The sequence below is a fragment of the Panulirus ornatus genome, chromosome 42 (genome assembly GCF_036320965.1).
Source record: "Panulirus ornatus isolate Po-2019 chromosome 42, ASM3632096v1, whole genome shotgun sequence".
Taxonomy (NCBI): domain Eukaryota; kingdom Metazoa; phylum Arthropoda; class Malacostraca; order Decapoda; family Palinuridae; genus Panulirus; species Panulirus ornatus.
Window position 1 is genome coordinate 28,104,336 of NC_092265.1, and position 21,746 is coordinate 28,126,081.

General features: G+C 35.1%; 4 non-coding genes across 4 annotated transcripts; 1 reads left to right on the forward strand and 3 right to left on the reverse strand.

Annotated features, from left to right (window-relative positions):
* Positions 1 to 1,037: 1,037 nt before the first annotated feature.
* On the reverse strand, positions 1,038 to 1,109 carry TRNAV-GAC (transfer RNA valine (anticodon GAC)). The gene has a single exon. It is a non-coding gene; the product is annotated as a tRNA-Val (tRNA).
* A 7,323-nt stretch (positions 1,110 to 8,432) lies between these two features.
* TRNAM-CAU (transfer RNA methionine (anticodon CAU)) lies at positions 8,433 to 8,504 on the forward strand. Its single transcript has one exon. It is a non-coding gene; the product is annotated as a tRNA-Met (tRNA).
* A 9,780-nt stretch (positions 8,505 to 18,284) lies between these two features.
* TRNAA-GGC (transfer RNA alanine (anticodon GGC)) lies at positions 18,285 to 18,356 on the reverse strand. Its single transcript has one exon. It is a non-coding gene; the product is annotated as a tRNA-Ala (tRNA).
* A 674-nt stretch (positions 18,357 to 19,030) lies between these two features.
* Positions 19,031 to 19,102, reverse strand: TRNAV-GAC (transfer RNA valine (anticodon GAC)). The gene has a single exon. It is a non-coding gene; the product is annotated as a tRNA-Val (tRNA).
* Between the last annotated feature and the right edge of the window lie 2,644 nt (positions 19,103 to 21,746).

A 21,746-nucleotide genomic window follows, 5' to 3' on the forward strand; every position in this document is an offset into this window, starting at 1 on the left:
CGTGGGAAGTATTCTTTCTCCCCTATCCCCAGGGAATATATATATATATATATATATATATATATATATATATATATATATATATATATATATATATATATATAAAATGAGTGGAAAGGCCATCCCTCGTCTGTTTCCTCGCGCTACCTCAGTGAAGAGGGAAACCGACCAAGTATAATAAATAAATAATAAAGCAGGGGATAACAATGATGTTTTCCTGTAGATCTGGGTAGCGACAAGAATGGATGAAGGCAAGCATGAATATGTACATGTGTATGTATGTAATGTCTGTATATGTGCGTTTGTGGACATTTATGTATATATATATATATATATATATATATATATATATATATATATATATACAAATGTATATGTATATACACGACTGAAAATGAATTTCCCAAATAACAAAAATGGAAGCGCCGGGGTTTGAACCCGGGTCCTCTCGCATGCCAAGCGAGTGCTCTACCACTGAGCTACGCCCCCAAGAACATATTTTGTGACATAGTATTATATGAAGCACTGAGATTACCACGGCAAAATAGTGTTTGACCGACTGTTGCCGACTAGCCGGCAAAATAACCACAGGGTAAATCTCCATGTTGCTGTCGTGTTTTCCTCTCAATTTTCCACGAAGAAATGAGTTTTACTTTTTTATTGTCGTTGCAATAGACTGGAACTAAGCAATAGACTGGAACTAAGCAATAGACTAGAACTAAGCAATAGACTAGAACTAAGCGGACCTGGTATGAGGTCAGAGCCCTCATTATCATCCCTGCTAACTACCGGAAGCAGATTAAGTCGTTCCACAACCGATGTCCGGCCCATGTTAACTCTGATGTGCCCAGCAGTTGGAGGAGGATCGCCAGAAGCTTCTGGAAGATTTCAAGGACGTCTTGGTGGACCTGACCCTTTCAAATAAAGTCGAAAACCCCAATTTATTGTGAAGATCTTCACTATAACGTTGGAGGAACATACTGAATGTTGCACACATGTGATGCGGACAAAATGAAAAAAGAAAAAGACAAAAATTATGTCTGGTGTGGGTCTCGAACCCACGACCTTGAGTGTGTCAGACTCACGCTCTACCACTGAGCTAACCAGACAATAGAAAAATACGTCTGTTTCTTCAATTTGAATTAATGAAAATCTTTGCGAGGCAGCGTTTAGAAAAGAGAGATGTCTTTGACGAAATTTACTTGCTTGGCTTATTCTTCTGTCCCTCATTATCGAAAGTAAACATACTGAAGGATACATATATGTATATATATATATATATATATATATATATATATATATATATATATATATATATAAATATATATATATATATATATATATATATATATATATATATATATATATATATATATATATATATATATATATATATATATATATATATATATATATATATATATATATATACATATATATATATATATATATATAAATATATACATATATACATATATATATATTGGAAAGGATTACAATTTTGCGCGTGATCAACTATATTCCTATGAGTCCACGGGGAAAATGAAACATGACAAGTTTCCAAGTGCACTTTCATGTAATAACCACATCATCAGGGGAGACACAAGAGAGAAATACAACAGTCAGTTGATATACAACGAAGAGACGTAGCTAGTACGCCATTTGGTAAACATGTGATTGTCCGAGACAGACAACAAGCGTATCATAAACTAATTATGTGGACAAGATGAATTCCTTACAAATTTTATCAACACTAAATTTATGCAATTTGTATAGACAATCACTTATATCAAGATTATAATTCTTTGTGCATTTAATGATAGAAGATTCAATGATATTTCTCGTGGTACTGGAGTTAGAGATTATAATGCCATCTCAGTTATTAACTCTAACTCCAGTACCACGAGAAATATCACTGAATTTTCTATTATTAAATACACAAAGAATTATAAACCTTAAGGAAACATGCAACATGGCGGTCAAACTATGAGATGCACAAATGAAGTTTATGAATGGAATATCAGTGAGACGAACTAGTTGATGAATGATGAATGAAAGTGTAATAAAGTCATGATGAATGAATGAAAGTGTAATAAAGTCATGATGAATGAATGAAAGTGTAATAAAGTCATGATGAATGAACGAAAGTGTAATAAAGTCATGATGAATGAATGAAAGTGTAATAAAGTCATGATGAATGAACGAAAGTGTAATAAAGTCATGATGAATGAATGAAAGTGTAATAAAGTCATGATGAATGAATGAAAGTGTAATAAAGTCATGATGAATGAACGAAAGTGTAATAAAGTCATGATGAATGAATGAAAGTGTAATAAAGTCATGATGAATGAATGAAAGTGTAATAAAGTCATGATGAATGAATGAAAGTGTAATAAAGTCATGATGAATGAATGAAAGTGTAATAAAGTCATGATGAATGAATGAAAGTGTAATAAAGTCATGATGAATGAATGAAAGTGTAATAAAGTCATGATGAATGAATGAAAGTGTAATAAAGTCATGATGAATGAATGAAAGTGTAATAAAGTCATGATGAATGAATGAAAGTGTAATAAAGTCATAGTTTAAAAGGACAAAATATGAATGGCAGCCAGGGAAGAGTGGCCCAGGTAAATGGAAGGGTTGAAAAGTTCGCGTTATGTGACGAATTTTGATAGATTTTGCAAGTTTCCTTTCCTATGATGGAACGTAAAAGTTTGTGCTTAGTTCTAGAGACAGAGTTCATAGGTTTATGTTTTAATGATGATCATCAAAGGATACCATTAATTTAACTGACTTTAAAAATGTTCAATTAAATAAGCATTACATACACAAGCTGCTTTTTGGCGGAGTTAAAAATTCGCATTTTTTTGCTAATTCTAAAGTAGGTGTTAAATTGACGGACTTAAAAGTTCGAGTTTCAGCTTTAAACCTTGTGTTTGTATGACGTATCTTAGAGTACTTGTTAATATAATGCAAGTGGAAGGTTTACGTTTAAAAGATTGTGTTTAAATGTTAATTAATGAATGACAGAATTAAATGGATAGATTTTAAGTTCGCGTTTACGTGGGCCACTTTAAGGTTAAGGTTCGTACGTACCAGGTTGACCAGATGGCGGTAGTGTGTAGACACAGCCATACCAGGTCGTATTTATCATCATTAAAGTCACCTTCCTTACTTACTTATGGCGGCGATGAAATTCACTGGTTCTTGATTCTGCACCAATTAACCTATCAGATAATGGTACAATGTTTGCCTGGTGTTGCATATATCACGTCTGTTGTTGAAACACAAGAATGCCAGGTGACTTTGGGAGTGGATGATAATGTAAAGATCAATATAAATGTGGGAAATCTTGAACCGCCATCACCAGACACAACACATGTTTGGATCTGGCGGGGGGAGGGACTTGCCTGTGACGTCACGATGCCCCGCCTCCAGCCTGGCGCCGCTCTGTGTGTGTGTGTGTGTGTGTGTGTGTGTGTGTGTGTGTGTGTGTTTACTATTTGTGCATTATGGGAGAGAGTTGGAAAAACTTATTTTTTCCTGAAAACATGTTGACTTATATTTATGTAATGGTTACGAAAACTAAACAATATACACCAAGATGAGTATATGTTCAAAATACTGTTACAAGGACAGATCAAGACAAAATCATGGTTCGTGGAGTTTAATTCTTTTAACTCAGTGTAACACCGGTATGTGGTATATTTAGACCATATTGTCTTGTTATATTAGGAAGACGCAACTGTATTGAATGTTTTACCGCCATTAGTATTATAGTACCGTAATATTATTTTTATTTTTATTATACTTTGTCGCTGTCTCCCGCGTTTGCGAGGTAGCGCAAGGAAACAGACGAAAGAAATGGCCCAACCCCCCCCCATACACATGTATATACATACGTCCACACACTCAAATATACATACCTACACAGCTTTCCATGGCTTACCCCAGACGCTTCACATGCCTTGATTCAATCCACTGACAGCACGTCAACCCCGGTATACCACATCGCTCCAATTCACTCTATTCCTTGCCCTCCTTTCACCCTCCTGCATGTTCAGGCCCCGATCACACAAAATCTTTTTCACTCCATCTTTCCACCTCCAATTTGGTCTCCCTCTTCTCCTTGTTCCCTCCACCTCCGTACCGTAATATTTATCATAATTACAGTATTACTATTACTATTATCACTATCATCATCATTATTATCATCATTATCATTATTATCATTATTATCATTATTATTATCATTTTTGTCATTATTATTATTATTATCATTATCATTATTATTATTATTATTATTATTATTATTATTATTATTATTATTATAATCATTATTATCATCACCATTATTGGCATTATCACTATCATTATGTATCATTATTATCATCATCATTATTATTATTATTATCAATATTATTATCATTAGTATCATTGTTATCATTATTATAATCATTATGATTATTATTATCATTAAGTATAATATATCTGCTACTGAAGGATACAATATGCTGGTTATCAAGTGGGAAGTTAGATATGGTATGGATTGTCATTTAACTTGTAGGTTAGTAGGGAGTGTGTTGTGTACCTAACGTGTGTTGTTGGGCATTATAATCGTCCGATAAAGATAATGATTAAATCTTATTTCCTGATCTTATCAGTTTTAAAACCAGATATATCAAATATCTTTCGTTGACCATATTTTCATCTAGAGTTTAGTATGTACATGTGTGGTCTTAAGATTTAGTTGACTAAGTATTGGAGCTCACTGGCAGGTGTGGTACACATTATCACCGAGCCTGAGTCTCAAAGATCAAGGTCATGGGTTCGAATCTCCAACACTCAGTATGTTCGTCCAACGTTATAGTAAAGATCTTGACGATGAATTAGGATTTTGACATTATCTGATTTCAAGCGTTTAGTGAGATAGTATTGAAGTGGAGAGTGTAGTGGCTGAGGTCAAGGACCAGAGGTGTCCAGAGAGTAGTGAAGATAATGACCATTGTCCTGCCCCATTAGGTCGGGTCAAATGGCACTTAGCGAGGTAGCGAGTTAGAGTCGAGAACAGAGGAAGTATTTTGGGAGCAAGCGAGTGTGTGTGTCAGCAGTTATGATGTAAGAGACCAGGTATTAGTGATGGTGATTTAAATGCGAAGGTAAGTAATGTGGCAGTGGAGGGTATAACTGAGACGCATGGAAATGGTGAACAACTTGTGTTGTGTGTGTGTGTAAAGGACTGGTGATTGGGAATACCTGGTTTGTAAAATGTGATATACACAAATATGCGTATGTAAGTAGGAGAGATGGTCAGCGGGCATGACTGGATTACATGTTAATTGAAAGGCGTGTAAAAGAAAGACTTTTGGGTGTAAATATGCTGAAAGGGGCTGCTGGTAGGATGTCTGATCACCATCTTGTGGAGACGACAGAGAAGATCTGAAGAGGTTTTCGAAAAAGAGGAAACAATGTCGGGGAGAAGAGGTGGTGAGAGGAAGTGAACTTGGAAAAGAGACTTGTGTGAAGAAATACCAAGAGAGATTGAGTGCCACATACACTCTTACTGTGTAAATATCCCTTTCTATGAGATGACATAAAGATGTTGATGAACAGAGGAGTTGGGATATGACATGAAAAAGTTAAGAGAATAAATGAAGGAAAGATTGAGATATACAGATGACTGGCGGACCGCCATGATGGTTGTCAATCTAGCCGGCTGGGTTATTATTTATAAGTTGTGTTTAGTTGTAGGTCCAAGTTTGTTGTCAGGATATAATGTTGACTCCCAGTGAGTACCTGGCTGGCGCGGGTGCCACAAGGCTGGGTCAAGTGTAGTGTAAGTGTGGTCTAGGGATGGTGTGTGTACCACTTGTAGATGATGGGCCGCATCATGACCTGCCGGTTATAACATCTTGACCAAGATCTTCTCCACCTGCTGCTGCTACACTTGCAACTCTCCTTTTCTAAGACCGTTTTTATGCTTCATGTAACTTTGTCTTTTTTGAATTATTCTAAAGCTATAGCTACAAAATCATCCTTACTATGTAGTTTCTGTGAAAATGTATTCTGAAAGCACATCGGCTGTTGTCTTCCAGGCATTGCCCATCTGATACAATAACTGGTAGTAATCCAATTTCAGATGAGGAGATATAGTTTTACTTCCCATAACTAATGGTGTTGTTCTTTAACAATATGCTGTACTGACCTAAGTTTATACGTATTACAGTTGAGAAGTTGATGATATTCCAGGTAAAGGTACAGATTACATCAGTAAACATACCTCTTACATAACTAACCCTGCCTGCCACCTGTGAGAGAAAGAAACTCTCATGATCTTAATGTGTTCATTTGGAAGGATTCTAATGCCTGGTATCAAGGAAATGATATGCATACTGTAATACAGTGATCAATATTGTAGGTCATAATGTAAGTGGTGTGTGACTAACTATAGCTGTAATATTACCTGTTCATTCTTGCTACTAACACATGACACCAAGTTGCCTGTTAGTCTTATTACGTACATTAAAACACTGTTGTCTTGGCTTTACATCTCTACTAATGATGACACCTAAATCCTTCTCCTGCCTTGATTGTTTTATTTCCACATCTTAAGATGATACTGTAGTTTGCCTGCTATGTGTACACAGTGTAAACATATGTCTACGGTGAATATCACTGGCCATTGGACACTGACGTTGTTCAGCAATGTAGACCCAAGAGTGAACCTTAGACAGCATTACGGTATTTTGTGATGGACGAAAACTTGACTCAATACAAGAAAAATAATTACACCTTTACTGAGTCTGAGAACCTATCATTGATTGTCATAAAATCCAGATGTAAAATGTATATTGCTACCGGATTTCTATAGAAAGTACGTGGGACATTGTATTTAAGCAAATTATCTAATACGATAATGAATAAAATCCCATAACTTTTCTGGAGCACAGGGTATAGAAATGTATGTAACGTGAAACCGATAAAATTAACATATCTAACATAAAGATTTCTATTTTGCAGATAACATAAATGTTTTACATGTAGAAATCAGTAATATCTTCAACAACCAAAAATAATACCATCAAATTTTATATTACAAGGTTTTCATCCGGCTTTTACTCATTAAAACGATATTGCCTACAGAAAAGTAATGTAGTTATTATCAGCACAAGGTTTACAGAAGTTATGAGTTTATATTCTTCAAAACTTTAGCACGATCCTTTATGTATACTTTGAAAAATAGAACTGTTTATTTTACTGTGATGAACACTAATGAAAAAACTATCCGCGGGTTACTTAGAAATAATATTTATGAATTAAACTAAAGTATTTTTCAGTGAAAATGTATACTGATATAAAAAAAACAAACAATCAAGTTTGATAAACTAGAGTTCATTAAATGACAAATAAAGAATATGATATGTGAATTTCAACAATTTTATTAACACCATAAAACCAAATACATAACCCAAACAATATAAATCATCAAAAGTTATAAAAAAGAAGCCCTCTCATGACGTAAGCACTTACAGTATCGGCGGAATCCGGTAACACCTCTTGAATATCATGTGGAGTAGAGTGGCTAGGCTCAGAAGCATGTTCTCCACTTCAACTGACTAATGATATGTTAAGACAACACAAACCACATACATCGATTGTGAGGATGGAATCATGGTGTAAACATCTATAACTAGAAAGGTTAAAGATACAAAGATGGTGAAATACCTTTACCCGGGATCAGTAGCACCTGTGGCAATGGACACACCTTTGTAATGCTTGATCACTTACAACTGATCAACTAAATACGAAAGTCTTAGGTATTATCCTTCAGGAAAACTTTTTAAGAATATTCATAAAACACATATATATGTTAGATATACACTATCTCTAGAATATATCTTTACCTGGGGCGTGTGACACCTGTGTGGATAGACACAACTTTGTAATACATGATCTATACCACGAATTGAACTTCAGTAACGAAGAGTTATACAACGCGTCGTTGGGGAACATTAATCAAATACCTATACAGAATTCTTATGTTAGATAAAAGACATTTCTTGATAGTAAACATAAGAAATGATGATGAAAGATCAGGGACGTAGATGTAGATATTTTGTTCAAAGATAGAATACTCCTGCCTTAAACTAACTCCTTGTATTGCATTTTCACTTAGATACCCACATGACAATGTGTTCTGTTCTTTGAAATCAAATTCTTATGTTTCTAACATGTTTTTATTATATCTTATATAATCTTAAGGATTCAGGCTTAAAGTTCTTGGTTATGAACAACCATTATAATGCAACACAATACATATTTATCATAAACTAATAATCTATCACAATAACCATTATGTTTGTACCAGATTCTTTAAGTCCTCAGTCACGTTTGTTAATATATAAGAGATTTTTCCGCCACTGACAAGTGGCTCCGTGGTGTAGTGGTTAGCACATCTGCCTCATAAACAGTTGGTCCGGGTTCGATTCCCGGCGGGGCCTTTGTTTTCAGTATTTTTTTGTGATCGTAAATACTCGTAGGTAGGCTCTCTCTCTCTCTCTCTCTCTCTCTCTCTCTCTCTCTCTCTCTCTCTCTCTCTCTCTCTCTCTCTCTCTCTCTCTCTCTCTCTATCAGCCGACAGGTAAGTTGAAGAAATCTGGAATTCATTCTTTAGAAATCTGGTATACGAAGAGAGGCCATAATGATTGGATCTCTTCTTCCTTAAGACACGTTGAGTTCGCAGCGACTTAATCCAAGTGTTCAAAATTCTGAATAAGTTCAATAAAGTAAACCTCGAGCATCTTTTCGAAATACAAGAAAATGCGGTTACCAGGACAAATGGAATAAAACTCAAAGCTAAATGATGTAGTACGGACGTGGGATAAAGTTTCTTTTCTTATAGGTGTGGTTTAACACTTGAATAAGTTACCGTCAGACGTAGTGAATGCTAAAACCATAAATACTTCCAAAATTCGTTTAGAAAAATGTCTTATAAAGTCAGGTATACTTTGAGGAAAATGCCAGAAATAAACGGATAAACGACAGCGATAACGGGGTTAATAGAAGGCTAATGTGCAGAATAAAGTTATCTAATTTGTATAGACCATCACTAATGATAGGATTATAATTCTTTGTGTATCTAATGATAGAAGATCCAATGATATTTCTAGTGGTAATAGAGCTGAAGTAATCTATTATTAAATACACAAAGAATTATAATCTCAGTATCAGTGATGGTCTGTACAAATTAGATAACTTTAGTGTTGATAAAATTTGTAAAATGATAAGTTTATGATACGCTCGTTCTCTGTCTTGGTCAATCACATGTTTACCAAATGGCGTCCTAGCTACGTCTCTTCGTTGTATATCAACTGACTGTTATATTTCTCTCTTTTGTCTCCCCTGATGGTGTGAGTTTTACACGAAAGTGCACTCGGGAACTTATCGTGTTTCATTTTCCCCGTGGACTTATAGGAATATCTTGATGACGCGCAAAATTGTGATCCTTTCCAATATATATATATATATATATATATATATATATATATATATATATATATATATATATATATATATATATATATATATATATTGGGGAAGAGCAGTGTGGTTTCAGAAGTGGTAGAGGATGTGTGGATCAGGTGTTTGCTTTGAAGAATGTATGTGAGAAATACTTAGAAAAGCAAATGGATTTGTATGTAGCATTTATGGATCTGGAGAAGGCATATGATAGAGTTGATAGAGATGCTCTGTGGAAGGTATTAAGAATATATGGTGTGGGAGGAAAGTTGTTAGAAGCAGTGAAAAGTTTTTATCGAGGATGTAAGGCATGTGTACGTGTAGGAAGAGAGGAAAGTGATTGGTTCTCAGTGAATGTAAGTTTGCGGCAGGGGTGTGTGATGTCTCCATGGTTGTTTAATTTGTTTATGGATGGGGTTGTTAGGGAGGTAAATGCAAGAGTTTTGGAAAGAGGGGCAAGTATGAAGTCTGTTGGGGATGAGAGAGCTTGGGAAGTGAGTCAGTTGTTGTTCGCTGATGATACAGCGCTGGTGGTTGATTCATGTGAGAAACTGCAAACTGCAGAAGCTGGTGACTGAGTTTGGAAAAGTGTGTGGAAGAAGAAAGTTAAGAGTAAATGTGAATAAGAGCAAGGTTATTAGGTACAGTAGGGTTGAGGGTCAAGTCAATTGGGAGGTGAGTTTGAATGGAGAAAAACTGGAGGAAGTGAAGTGTTTTAGATATCTGGGAGTGGATCTGGCAGCGGATGGAACCATGGAAGCGGAAGTGGATCATAGGGTGGGGGAGGGGGCGAAAATCCTGGGGGCCTTGAAGAATGTGTGGAAGTCGAGAACATTATCTCGGAAAGCAAAAATGGGTATGTTTGAAGGAATAGTGGTTCCAACAATGTTGTATGGTTGCGAAGCGTGGGCTATGGATAGAGTTGTGCGCAGGAGGATGGATGTGCTGGAAATGAGATGTTTGAGGACAATGTGTGATGTGAGGTGGTTTGATCCAGTGAGTAACGTAAGGGTAAGGTAATATAAAGAGCGTGGTTGAGAGAGCAGAAGAGGGTGTTTTGAAGTGGTTTGGGCACATGGAGAGGATGAGTGAGGAAAGATTGACCAAGAGGATATATGTGTCGGAGGTGGAGGGAACAAGGAGAAGAGGGAGACCAAATTGGAGGTGGAAAGATGGAGTGAAAAAGATTTTTAGTGATCGGGGCCTGAACATGCAGAAGGGTGAAAGGAGGGCAAGGAATAGAGTGAGTTGGAGCGATGTGGTATACCGGGGTTGACGTGCTGTCAGTGGATTGAAGCAGGGCATGTGAAGCGTCTGGGGTAAACCGTGGAAGGCTGTGTAGGTATGTATATTTGCGTGTGTGGACGTATGTATATACATGTGTATGGGGGGGGGGGTTGGGCCATTTCTTTCGTCTGTTTCCTTGCGCTACCTCGCAAACGCGGGAGACAGCGATAAAGTATAATAAAAATAAAAAAAAAAAAAATATATATATATATATATATATATATATATATATATATATATATATATATATATATATATATATATATATATATATATATATATATATATATATATATATATATATATATTCCTACGAGTCCACGGGGAAAATGAATCATGGAAAGTTCCCAAGTGCACTTTCGTGTAATAATCACATCATCATAGGAGACACAAGAGAGGAATATAACAGTCAGTTGATATACATTGAAGAGAAGTTAGGACGCTATTTGGTAAACATACACACACATATATATATATATATATATATATATATATATATATATATATATATATATATATATAGATATATATATATATATATATATATATATATATATATATATATATATACATTTATTTTTTTCATACTATTCGCCATTTCCCGCGACAGCGAGGTAGCGTTAAGAACAGAGGACTGGGCCTTTGAGGGAATATCCTCATCTGGCCCCCCTCTCTGTTCCCTCTCTTGGGAAATTAAGAAAGAAAGAAAAAAAACGAGATGGGAGGATTTCCAGCCCCCCGCTCCCTTCCCTTTTAGTCGCCTTCTACGATACGCAGGGAATACGTTGGAAGTATTCTTTCTCCCCTATCCCCAGGGATAATATATGTACATATATATATATATATATATATATATATATATATATATATATATATATATATATATATATATATATATATATATATATATATATATATATATATATATATATATATATATATATATATATATATATATATATATATATATATGTATATAAACATATATATATATGTATATATTGAAATGATGATAATTTAACTGTCATGTTGAGATGAGTAATAATGGATATATGAGCAGACATTGGTAGGTTTTCTGTATATGCTAAACTTAAACTTGTTTCCTTGTCTATGGATCATGGAATCGAAAAATGGTAACATACCATTATTTTCATTTTCTACAGCAGATTTGATGGAAGGTACTAAATTGTTAAGTAAGGGGAGAAATATTTGTAAATTTTCATTTGTTGGCCAAACACAAAGAACATCATCTACAAATCTAAACCAAATTGCATTAGAAGGTAAAATATCCTTTAGTAATTTGTTTCAAAAAATTCCATATAAAGAGTACTTAGTGCAGGTGAAAGAGGGTTACCCATTGCCATACCAAATTTTTGAGCAAAATAATCTCTTTTGAATTGAAATACACAATCTTTTATACATAATTTTATCAGATCAATGAAAACAATCTTTGAAACAGGTAAGTGAATATCATCCAAGACATCAAATAAGTATTCTAAAAGGTCATCAACTGGAACTTTTGTGAAAAGTGAGGAAACATCGAAGCTGACTAGTTTGGAATCAAAATTAGCATTGATATTGTTTAGCTTGTTGACTAAATGTATATTGTTCCTGATATTAGAATTTGACACCTTACCCACTAAATGGTTCGATAAAGAAACTAACCATTTTGACAATCTATATGTGATGGAGCCTACTGAACTCACTATAGGTCTTGCTGGAAAATTCTGTTTATGTGTTTTGATAAGTCCATACATATATGGGCATGAAGGGGACAAACTTTGATAAGAAAACCATTAACTTTCAACAGCACCTTCATTTCTTTGTTGAAATGGGAATTAACTGCTTCTAAGGGATTTTTTTTACTGAGTTTAGAATATGTTGTGTCATCATTTAAAAGAAAATTCAATTTAGATGAATAGTTACTTTGCCTAAAATCGTAACAGTGTTAGCCTTATCTGCTTTAGTAATATCTATATCCTTGCCTTCTTTTAAGGTGTTAATAGCTCTTATAAATCTTTTAGGGCAACTAGATTTCACTGGTTTTGTCAAACCGGTATACACTAGATCTTACAGTTATTAATTTCATCACTACTTGAATTACTGTATTTCTCTAAATTACAAAAAGACTATGTGACATCTACACAGATGGCTTCCCTGTTTGAGCACACAAAACTTAATCCATAGCCTAATGCACACAAGGAATCTTTATCTAGTTGTTTATCAGACAGGTTTATCACAAAAGAAGGGTTTGTGTTCTTAGTCCAGTCGCTGTTATTGATAAGATGGTCCAACTTACAATTTAGTGTCATTTTGTAGCCTATTGCTTTCATTCCTTAATCTATCATAGCAATAGTCCAACATCCGGTTCTTCCAATATGTCGGTATTGCCATTTGAAAGGCAAGTTTCTTCTCTCTTGTAATGCGAAAAGTCTCCTCCATTGCAAGTTTCTTTAATTCAATGTGTTTCTTTAAAATGACGTTTTGGAATTGGTGAAATGGTCGACCAGACAGCTGCAACAATCGTTGAGGTAGGACACATCTTGGCATCACTTATTCATCAAGGCATTTCCTTTCCAATATATATATATATATATATATATATATATATATATATATATATATATATATATATATATATATATATATATATATATATATATATATATATATATATATATATATATATATATATATATATATATTCTTTCATACTATTTGCCATTTCCCGCGTTAGCGAGGTAGCGTTAAGAACAGAGAACTGGGCCTTATAGGGATTATCCTCACCTGACCCCCTTCTCTGTTCCTTCTTTTGGAAAATTAAAAAAAAACAAGAGAGGGAGGATTTCCAGCCACCCGCTCCCTCCCCTTTTAGTCGCCTTCTACGACACGCAGGGAACACGTGGGAAGTATTCTTTCTCCCCTATCCCCAGGGATAATATATATATATATATATATATATATATATATATATATATATATATATATATATATATATATATATATATATATATATATATATAAATATATATATATATATATATATATATATATATATATATATATATATATATATATATATGTATATATATATATATATATATATTTATCCCTGGGGATAGGGGATTAAGAATACTTCCAACGTATTCCCTGCGTGTCGTGGAAGGCGACTAAAAGGAGAGGGAGCGGGGGGCTGGAAATCCTCCCCTCGTTTTTTTTTTCTTTTTAATTTTCTAAAAGAAGGAACAGAGGGGGCCAGGTGAGGATATTCCCTCAGAGGCCCAGTCCTCTGTTCTTAACGCTACCTTGCTAACGCAGGAAATGGCGAATAGTTTGAAAAAAAAATAAATATATATATATATATATATATATATATATATATATATATATATATATATATATATATATATATATATATATATATATATATATGTATATATGTATATATATATATATATATATATATATATATATATATATATATATATATATATATATATATATATATATATATATATATATATATATATATATATATATATATATATATATATATATATATATATATATATATATATATATATATATATATATATATATATATATATATATATATATATATATATATATGGGATGTATTTAGGGAATCAGTGATGGATTGCGCAAAAGATGCTTGTGGCATGAGAAGAGTGGGAGGTGTGTTGATTAGAAAGGGTAGTGAGTGGTGGGATGAAGAAGTAAGAGTATTAGTGAAAGAGAAGAGAGAGGCATTTGGACGATTTTTGCAGGGAAAAAATGCAATTGAGTGCGAGATGTATAAAAGAAAGAGACAGGAGGTCAAGAGAAAGGTGCAAGAGGTGAAAAAAAGGGCAAATGAGAGTTGGGGTGAGAGAGTATCATTAAATTTTAGGGAGAATAAAAAGATGTTCTGGAAGGAGGTAAATAAAGTGCGTAAGACAAGGGAGCAAATGGGAACTTAGTGAAGGGCGCAAATGGGGAGGTGATAACAAGTAGTGGTGATGTGAGAAGGAGATGGAGTGAGTATTTTGAAGGTTTGTTGAATGTGTTTGATGATAGAGTGGCAGATATAGGGTGTTTTGGTCGAGGTGGTGTGCAAAGTGAGAGGGTTAGGGAAAATGATTTGGTAAACAGAGAAGAGGTAGTGAAAGCTTTGCGGAAGATGAAAGCCGGCAAGGCAGCAGGTTTGGATGGTATTGCAGTGGAATTTATTAAAAAAGGGGGTGACTGTATTGTTGACTGGTTGGTAAGGTTATTTAATGTATGTATGACTCATGGTGAAGTGCCTGAGGATTGGCGGAATGCGTGCATAGTGCCATTGTACAAAGGCAAAGGGGATAAGAGTGAGTGCTCAAATTACAGAGGTATAAGTTTGTTGAGTATTCCTGGTAAATTATATGGGAGGGTATTGATTGAGAGGGTGAAGGCTTGTACAGAGCATCAGATTGGGGAAGAGCAGTGTGGTTTCAGAAGTGGTAGAGGATGTGTGGATCAGGTGTTTGCTTTGAAGAATGTATTTGAGAAATACTTAGAAAAGCAAATGGATTTGTATGTAGCATTTATGGATCTGGAGAAGGCATATGATAGAGTTGATAGAGATGCTCTGTGGAAGGTATTAAGAATATATGGTGTGGGAGGCAAGTTGTTAGAAGCAGTGAAAAGTTTTTATCGAGGATGTAAGGCATGTGTACGTGTAGGAAGAGAGGAGAGTGATTGGTTCTCAGTGAATGTAGGTTTGCGGCAGGGGTGTGTGATGTCTCCATGGTTGTTTAATTTGTTTATGGATGGGGTTGTTAGGGAGGTAAATGCAAGAGTTTTGGAAAGAGGGGCAAGTATGAAGTCTGTTGGGGATGAGAGAGCTTGGGAAGTGACTCAGTTGTTGTTCGCTGATGATACAGCGCTGGTGGCTGATTCATGTGAGAAACTGCAGAAGCTGGTGACTGAGTTTGGTAAAGTGTGTGGAAGAAGAAAGTTAAGAGTAAATGTGAGTAAGAGTAAGGTTATTAGGTACAGTAGGGTTGAGGGTCAAGTCAATTGGGAGGTGAGTTTGAATGGAGAAAAACTGGAGGAAGTGAAGTGTTTTAGATATCTGGGAGTGGATCTGGCAGCGGATGGAACCATGGAAGCGGAAGTGGATCATAGGGTGGGGGAGGGGGCGAAAATTCTGGGGGCCTTGAAGAATGTGTGGAAGTCGAGAACATTATCTCGGAAAGCAAAAATGGGTATGTTTGAAGGAATAGTGGTTCCAACAATGTTGTATGGTTGCGAGGCGTGGGCTATGGATAGAGTTGTGCGCAGGAGGATGGATGTGCTGGAAATGAGATGTTTGAGGACAATGTGTGGTGTGAGGTGGTTTGATCGAGTGAGTAACGTAAGGGTAAGAGAGATGTGTGGAAATAAAAAGAGCGTGGTTGAGAGAGCAGAAGAGGGTGTTTTGAAGTGGTTTGGACACTTGGAGAGAATGAGTGAGGAAAGATTGACCAAGAGGATATATGTGTCGGAGGTGGAGGGAACGAGGAGAAGAGGGAGACCAAATTGGAGGTGGAAAGATGAAGTGAAAAAGATTTTGTGTGATCGGGGCCTGAACATGCAGGAGGGTGAAAGGAGGGCAAGGAATAGAGTGAATTGGAGCGAGGTGGTATACCGAGGTTGACGTGCTGTCAGTGGATTGAATCAAGGCATGTGAAGCGTCTGGGGTAAACCATGGAAAGCTGTGTAGGTATGTATATTTGCGTGTGTGGACGTATGTATATACATGTGTATGGGGGGGGGGTTGGGCCATTTCTTTCGTCTGTTTCCATGCGCTACCTCGCAAACGCGGGAGACAGCGACAAAGTATAATAAATAATAAATAATAATATATATACATATATATATATATATATATATATATATATATATATATATATATATATATATATATATATATATATATATATATATATATATATATATATGTATATATATATATATATATATATATATATATATATATATATATATATATATATATATATATATATATATATATATATATATATATATATATATATATATATGTGTGTGTGTGTGTGTGTGTTTGTGTGCACAGATAAACTTTAAGGCTAGCCGGGGTGTACTGGTGATGCCTTTGACCTAAAATATAAGTTCAATTGAGCCCGTAGGCCGATCTTGCACGTAGCTTGAATCCTTTTGTGTTCACTATAATCCTCTTTACTATATCTCCTCTCCTTAATCCCTTTATCTTCACTATGCAAGGCTTATTATAATCTTCACTACAACCTCATCTTCATATGACCTTATCTTAGCTAAGCTGGTTTCAAGGAAGGCTTTAGATTTTTCCGTTCACACAAACAACGTACTTACACGGGACCCCACGAGTGTAAAACTGCCTCCTAATACAGTGCAAATAGATGATTACACACACCTACACACTACTACCACCACTAACAATACACAGAGAAATAGCCTCTTCGGTTGCCTTTGGATCCGCCCTTGAACGTAGTTTGGAGGATTTGGGGGATCAGGTCAACAAGGTTAAGTTCACAACTACCTCATATTCACCAACGTGTATCTTCACTATTGGCTTATTTTCACTTAATGATATCTTCGCTATACCCTCTTCTTCACTACACCGTTATTTCTACCATATCATCATCATTGCACTCCCTGATGTTCACTAAAAGTAGTTCTTATCTTCACTACATAATCATTTTGAATAAACTTTACTCTTTGATATCCCTTATCTCTACTACATTCGTATCTTCACTACATTCGTATCTTCATTACAACCTATCTTGACAATATCCTTATAATCACTATACTCTTCTTCACTACACTCTCATCTTAACATCATCCTTCTGTTTACCGAACTTAGTTCAAAGTCTGACTTGAACGTAGCTTTGGAAAGTTTGTGTTCCTCATTGTGTTACCTCCTTATCATCATTGTAAAGGCAATTGTCACCTCTCCCTAACTAAACCCTCATCGTAACTACACTCTCATCATTATCATTACTTCTTGATGTTCAATACAAAATTTTAACATATACATTCATCTTCACCACAGAATAATTTTCATTGCACCTTAATCTTCATTACTCCTTGTTTCAGCTACATCCGTATCTTCCATTCATTCTTATACCTTATATTAATTACATCATTACAATATCTCTATATCTTCTCTGTTCCGTCTTTTGAAAAATTGAAAATGAGAGTAAAGGATTTCCGGCCTTTTGCTCCCTCCCCTTTTAGTTGCCTTGTACGACACGCAGGGAATACGTGGCAAGTATTCTTTCTTTCCTGTCCTCAGGGATAACAGCATCTGGTGTTGCCAGACGTTGCTTAACTTCTCTGATCGGACGATATTCATATATATATATATATATATATATATATATATATATATATATATATATATATATAAGACTGAAAGCAATGAATTTCCCAAATAACAAAAATGGAGGCGCCGGGGTTTGAACCCGGGTCCTCTCGCATGCCAAGCGAGTGCTCTACCACTGAGCTACGCCCCCAAGAACATATTTTGTGACATAGTATTATATGAAGCACTGAGATTACCACGGCAAAATAGTGTTTGACCGACTGTTGCCGACTAGCCGGCAAAATAACCACAGGGTAAATCTCCATGTTGCTGTCGTGTTTTCCTCTCAATTTTCCACGAAGAAATGAGTTTTACTTTTTTATTGTCGTTGCAATAGACTGGAACTAAGTAATAGAGTGGAAGTAAGTACTAGACTGGAACAGAGCAATAGACTGGAACTAAGTAATAGACTGGAAGTAAGCACTAGACTGGAACAGAGCAATAGACTGGAAGTAAGCAATAGACTGGAACTAAGCAATAGACTGGAACTAAGCAATAGACTGGAACTAAGCAATAGACTGGAACTAAGCTGACCTGGTATGAGGTCAGAGCCATCATTATCATCCCCGCTAACTACTGGAAGCAGATTAAGTCGTTCCACAACCGATGTCCGGCCCATGTTAACTCTGATGTGCCCAGCAGTTGGAGGAGGATCGCCAGAAGCTTCTGGAAGATTTCAAGGACGTCTTGATGGACCTGACCCTTTCAGATAAGGTCGAAAACCCCAATTTATTGTGAAGATCTTCACTATAACGTTGGACGAACATACTGAATGTTGCACACATGTGATGCGGACAAAATGAAAAAAGAAAAAGACAAAAATTATGTCTGGTGTGGGTCTCGAACCCACGACCTTGAGTGTGTCAGACTCACGCTCTACCACTGAGCTAACCAGACAATAGAAAAATACGTCTGTTTCTTCAATTTGAATTAATGAAAATCTTTGCGAGGCAGCGTTTAGAAAAGAGAGATGTCTTTGACGAAATTTACTTGTTTGGCTTATTCTTCTGTTCCTCATTATCGAAAGTAAACATACTGAAGGATATATATATATATATATATATATATATATATATATATATATATATATATATATATATATATATATATATATATATATATATATATATATTGGAAAGGATCACAATTTTGCACGTGATCAAGTATATTCTTATGAGTCCACGGGTAAAATAAACACGATAAGTTCCCAAGTGCACTTTCGTCTAAAACTCACATCATCAGGGAAGACACAAGAGAGAAATATAACAGTCAGTTTATATACAACGAAGAGACGTAGCTAGTACGCCATACGGTAAATATGTGATTGTCCAAGACAGACAACAAGCGTATCATAAACTTATTATGTGGACAAGAAGGTGAATTGTTTACAAATTTTATCAAGATTAAAGTTATCAAATTTGTATAGACCATCACTAATATTAAGATTATAATTCTTTGTGTATTCAGTAATAGAAGATTCAATTATATTTTTCGTGGTACTTGAGTTAGAGTTAAAAACTGAGATGGCATTATTGACTCTAATTCCAGTATCACGAGAAATATCATTGAATCTTCTATTATTAAATACACAAAGAAGTATAAACCTTAAGGAAAACAACATGGCGGTCAAAAATAAGCTGCAGGAATGAAGTTTATGAATGGAATATTAGTGAGACGATCCAAATGACGAATGAATGAGAGCGTAGTCAACATACAATATAAAATGACATATTATGAATGGCAGCCAGGCAAGTAACGTCCCAACTGAATGGATGGATTTAAAAGTTCGCGTTATATGACGAATTTTGATAGATTATCCAAATTTCCATTCCAGTTATGAAACTTAATGGTTGTGTTCAGTTCTAGAGACAAAGTTAAAGGGTTTGTGTTTCAGAGATGAACCACAAAGGATATCGTTAAATTAACTGACATTAAAATTTGTCAATTAAGTGAACCATTTTGTACAATAGCTGTAATTTGACAGAGTTAAAAGTTCGCAATTTCATTACAATTCTAATTTAAAAGTTTCAGATTCAATGATGGTTTGCACAAGTTTAACGTACATTTAAGGTTTCTGTTTATATGACGCATCTTAAAGGACTCTGTTAAAATAACGCAGCAGGAAGGTTTACGTTCAAATGACGGTGGTTAAATGTTTATTGATGAATGGTAGATTTAGATGGTAGATTTACTGTGTCTTCACCAACAATTGGAAAACAGCGACTGCGCCACGGTATCTTCACTACCACTGAGGTTACACTAACTGCATTACTATATCATTAAAATCATGATCAGAATATCTTCCTTACTGTATCTTCACCAACAATTGGAAAACAGTGACCACCTCACGGTATCTTCACTACCACTGGGATTACAATAACTTCACAACTATATCCTTAAAATTCTATTAGAGTCACTGTATCTTCATAAACAACAGGACAACAGTGACTGTCATACTGTATCTTCACTACCATTGAAATTACAATAAATGCATTACTATATCCATAAGACTGGATTAGAATAACTTTCTTAATATATCTTCACTAACCACTGGACAACAGCGACCGCACAACTGTATCTTCACTACAACTGAGATTACAGTAACTGTATTACTATATCATTGAAACTGGATTAGAATACCTTACTGTACCTTCACCAACAATTGGAAAACAGTGACCACCACACGGTATCTTCACTACCACTGGGATTACAGTAACTTCACAACTATATCCTTAAAACTGGATTAGAGTAAGTTACTGTATCTTCACAAATAACTAGACAACAGTGACCGTCATACTGTATCTTCACTACCACTAAAATTACAGTAAATGCATTACTATATCCATAAGACTGGATTAGAATAACTTTCTTAATATATCTTTAATAACAACTGGACAACAGCGACCGCTCAACTGTATCTTCACTACTACGGAGATTACAGTAACAGCATTTCTATATCCTTGATAATCGATTCAAATAACTTCCTGATTATATCTTCACTACCAACTGGAGTATAGTCACTTTATTCATATACCTCCAATACAGTGTCTTACATTGCCAGTAGTGTACATATAACAAATATATATTAACATATTCCCAGTCTTGGTTGTCATACACACAGTACGTAAAGAAGAGGTTATTTCTTATATTTGCTCTCGTTCTCCCAGTCTCCCCAAAGATCCAATACCAAACGTCATTGACCAAAGAAAGTCTCAGTCTATCTTTCGTGATTTTTATTTGAAACATATAACTTCACTACTATGTGAGAGTTGAAATTCACCATATTTCCGTAAGTATCCAGGATATACTTTGTAATGACTGGCTTTCATTTTGTTCAGGTTAAGAGTTGGAGATTATCGATAGTAATGACAGACACAATCGATCATATGGAAAGGCCAAGAGTTTTGGAAATGGAACCAAAGCCCCAAAGAGATTCCCGAAGAAGACGACGACGACCACGACGACCACGATCACACAACCAGCAGAGAGTGGACCATTCCACATATACCCAGGATTATGAAATAGGAGAACAATACACGAC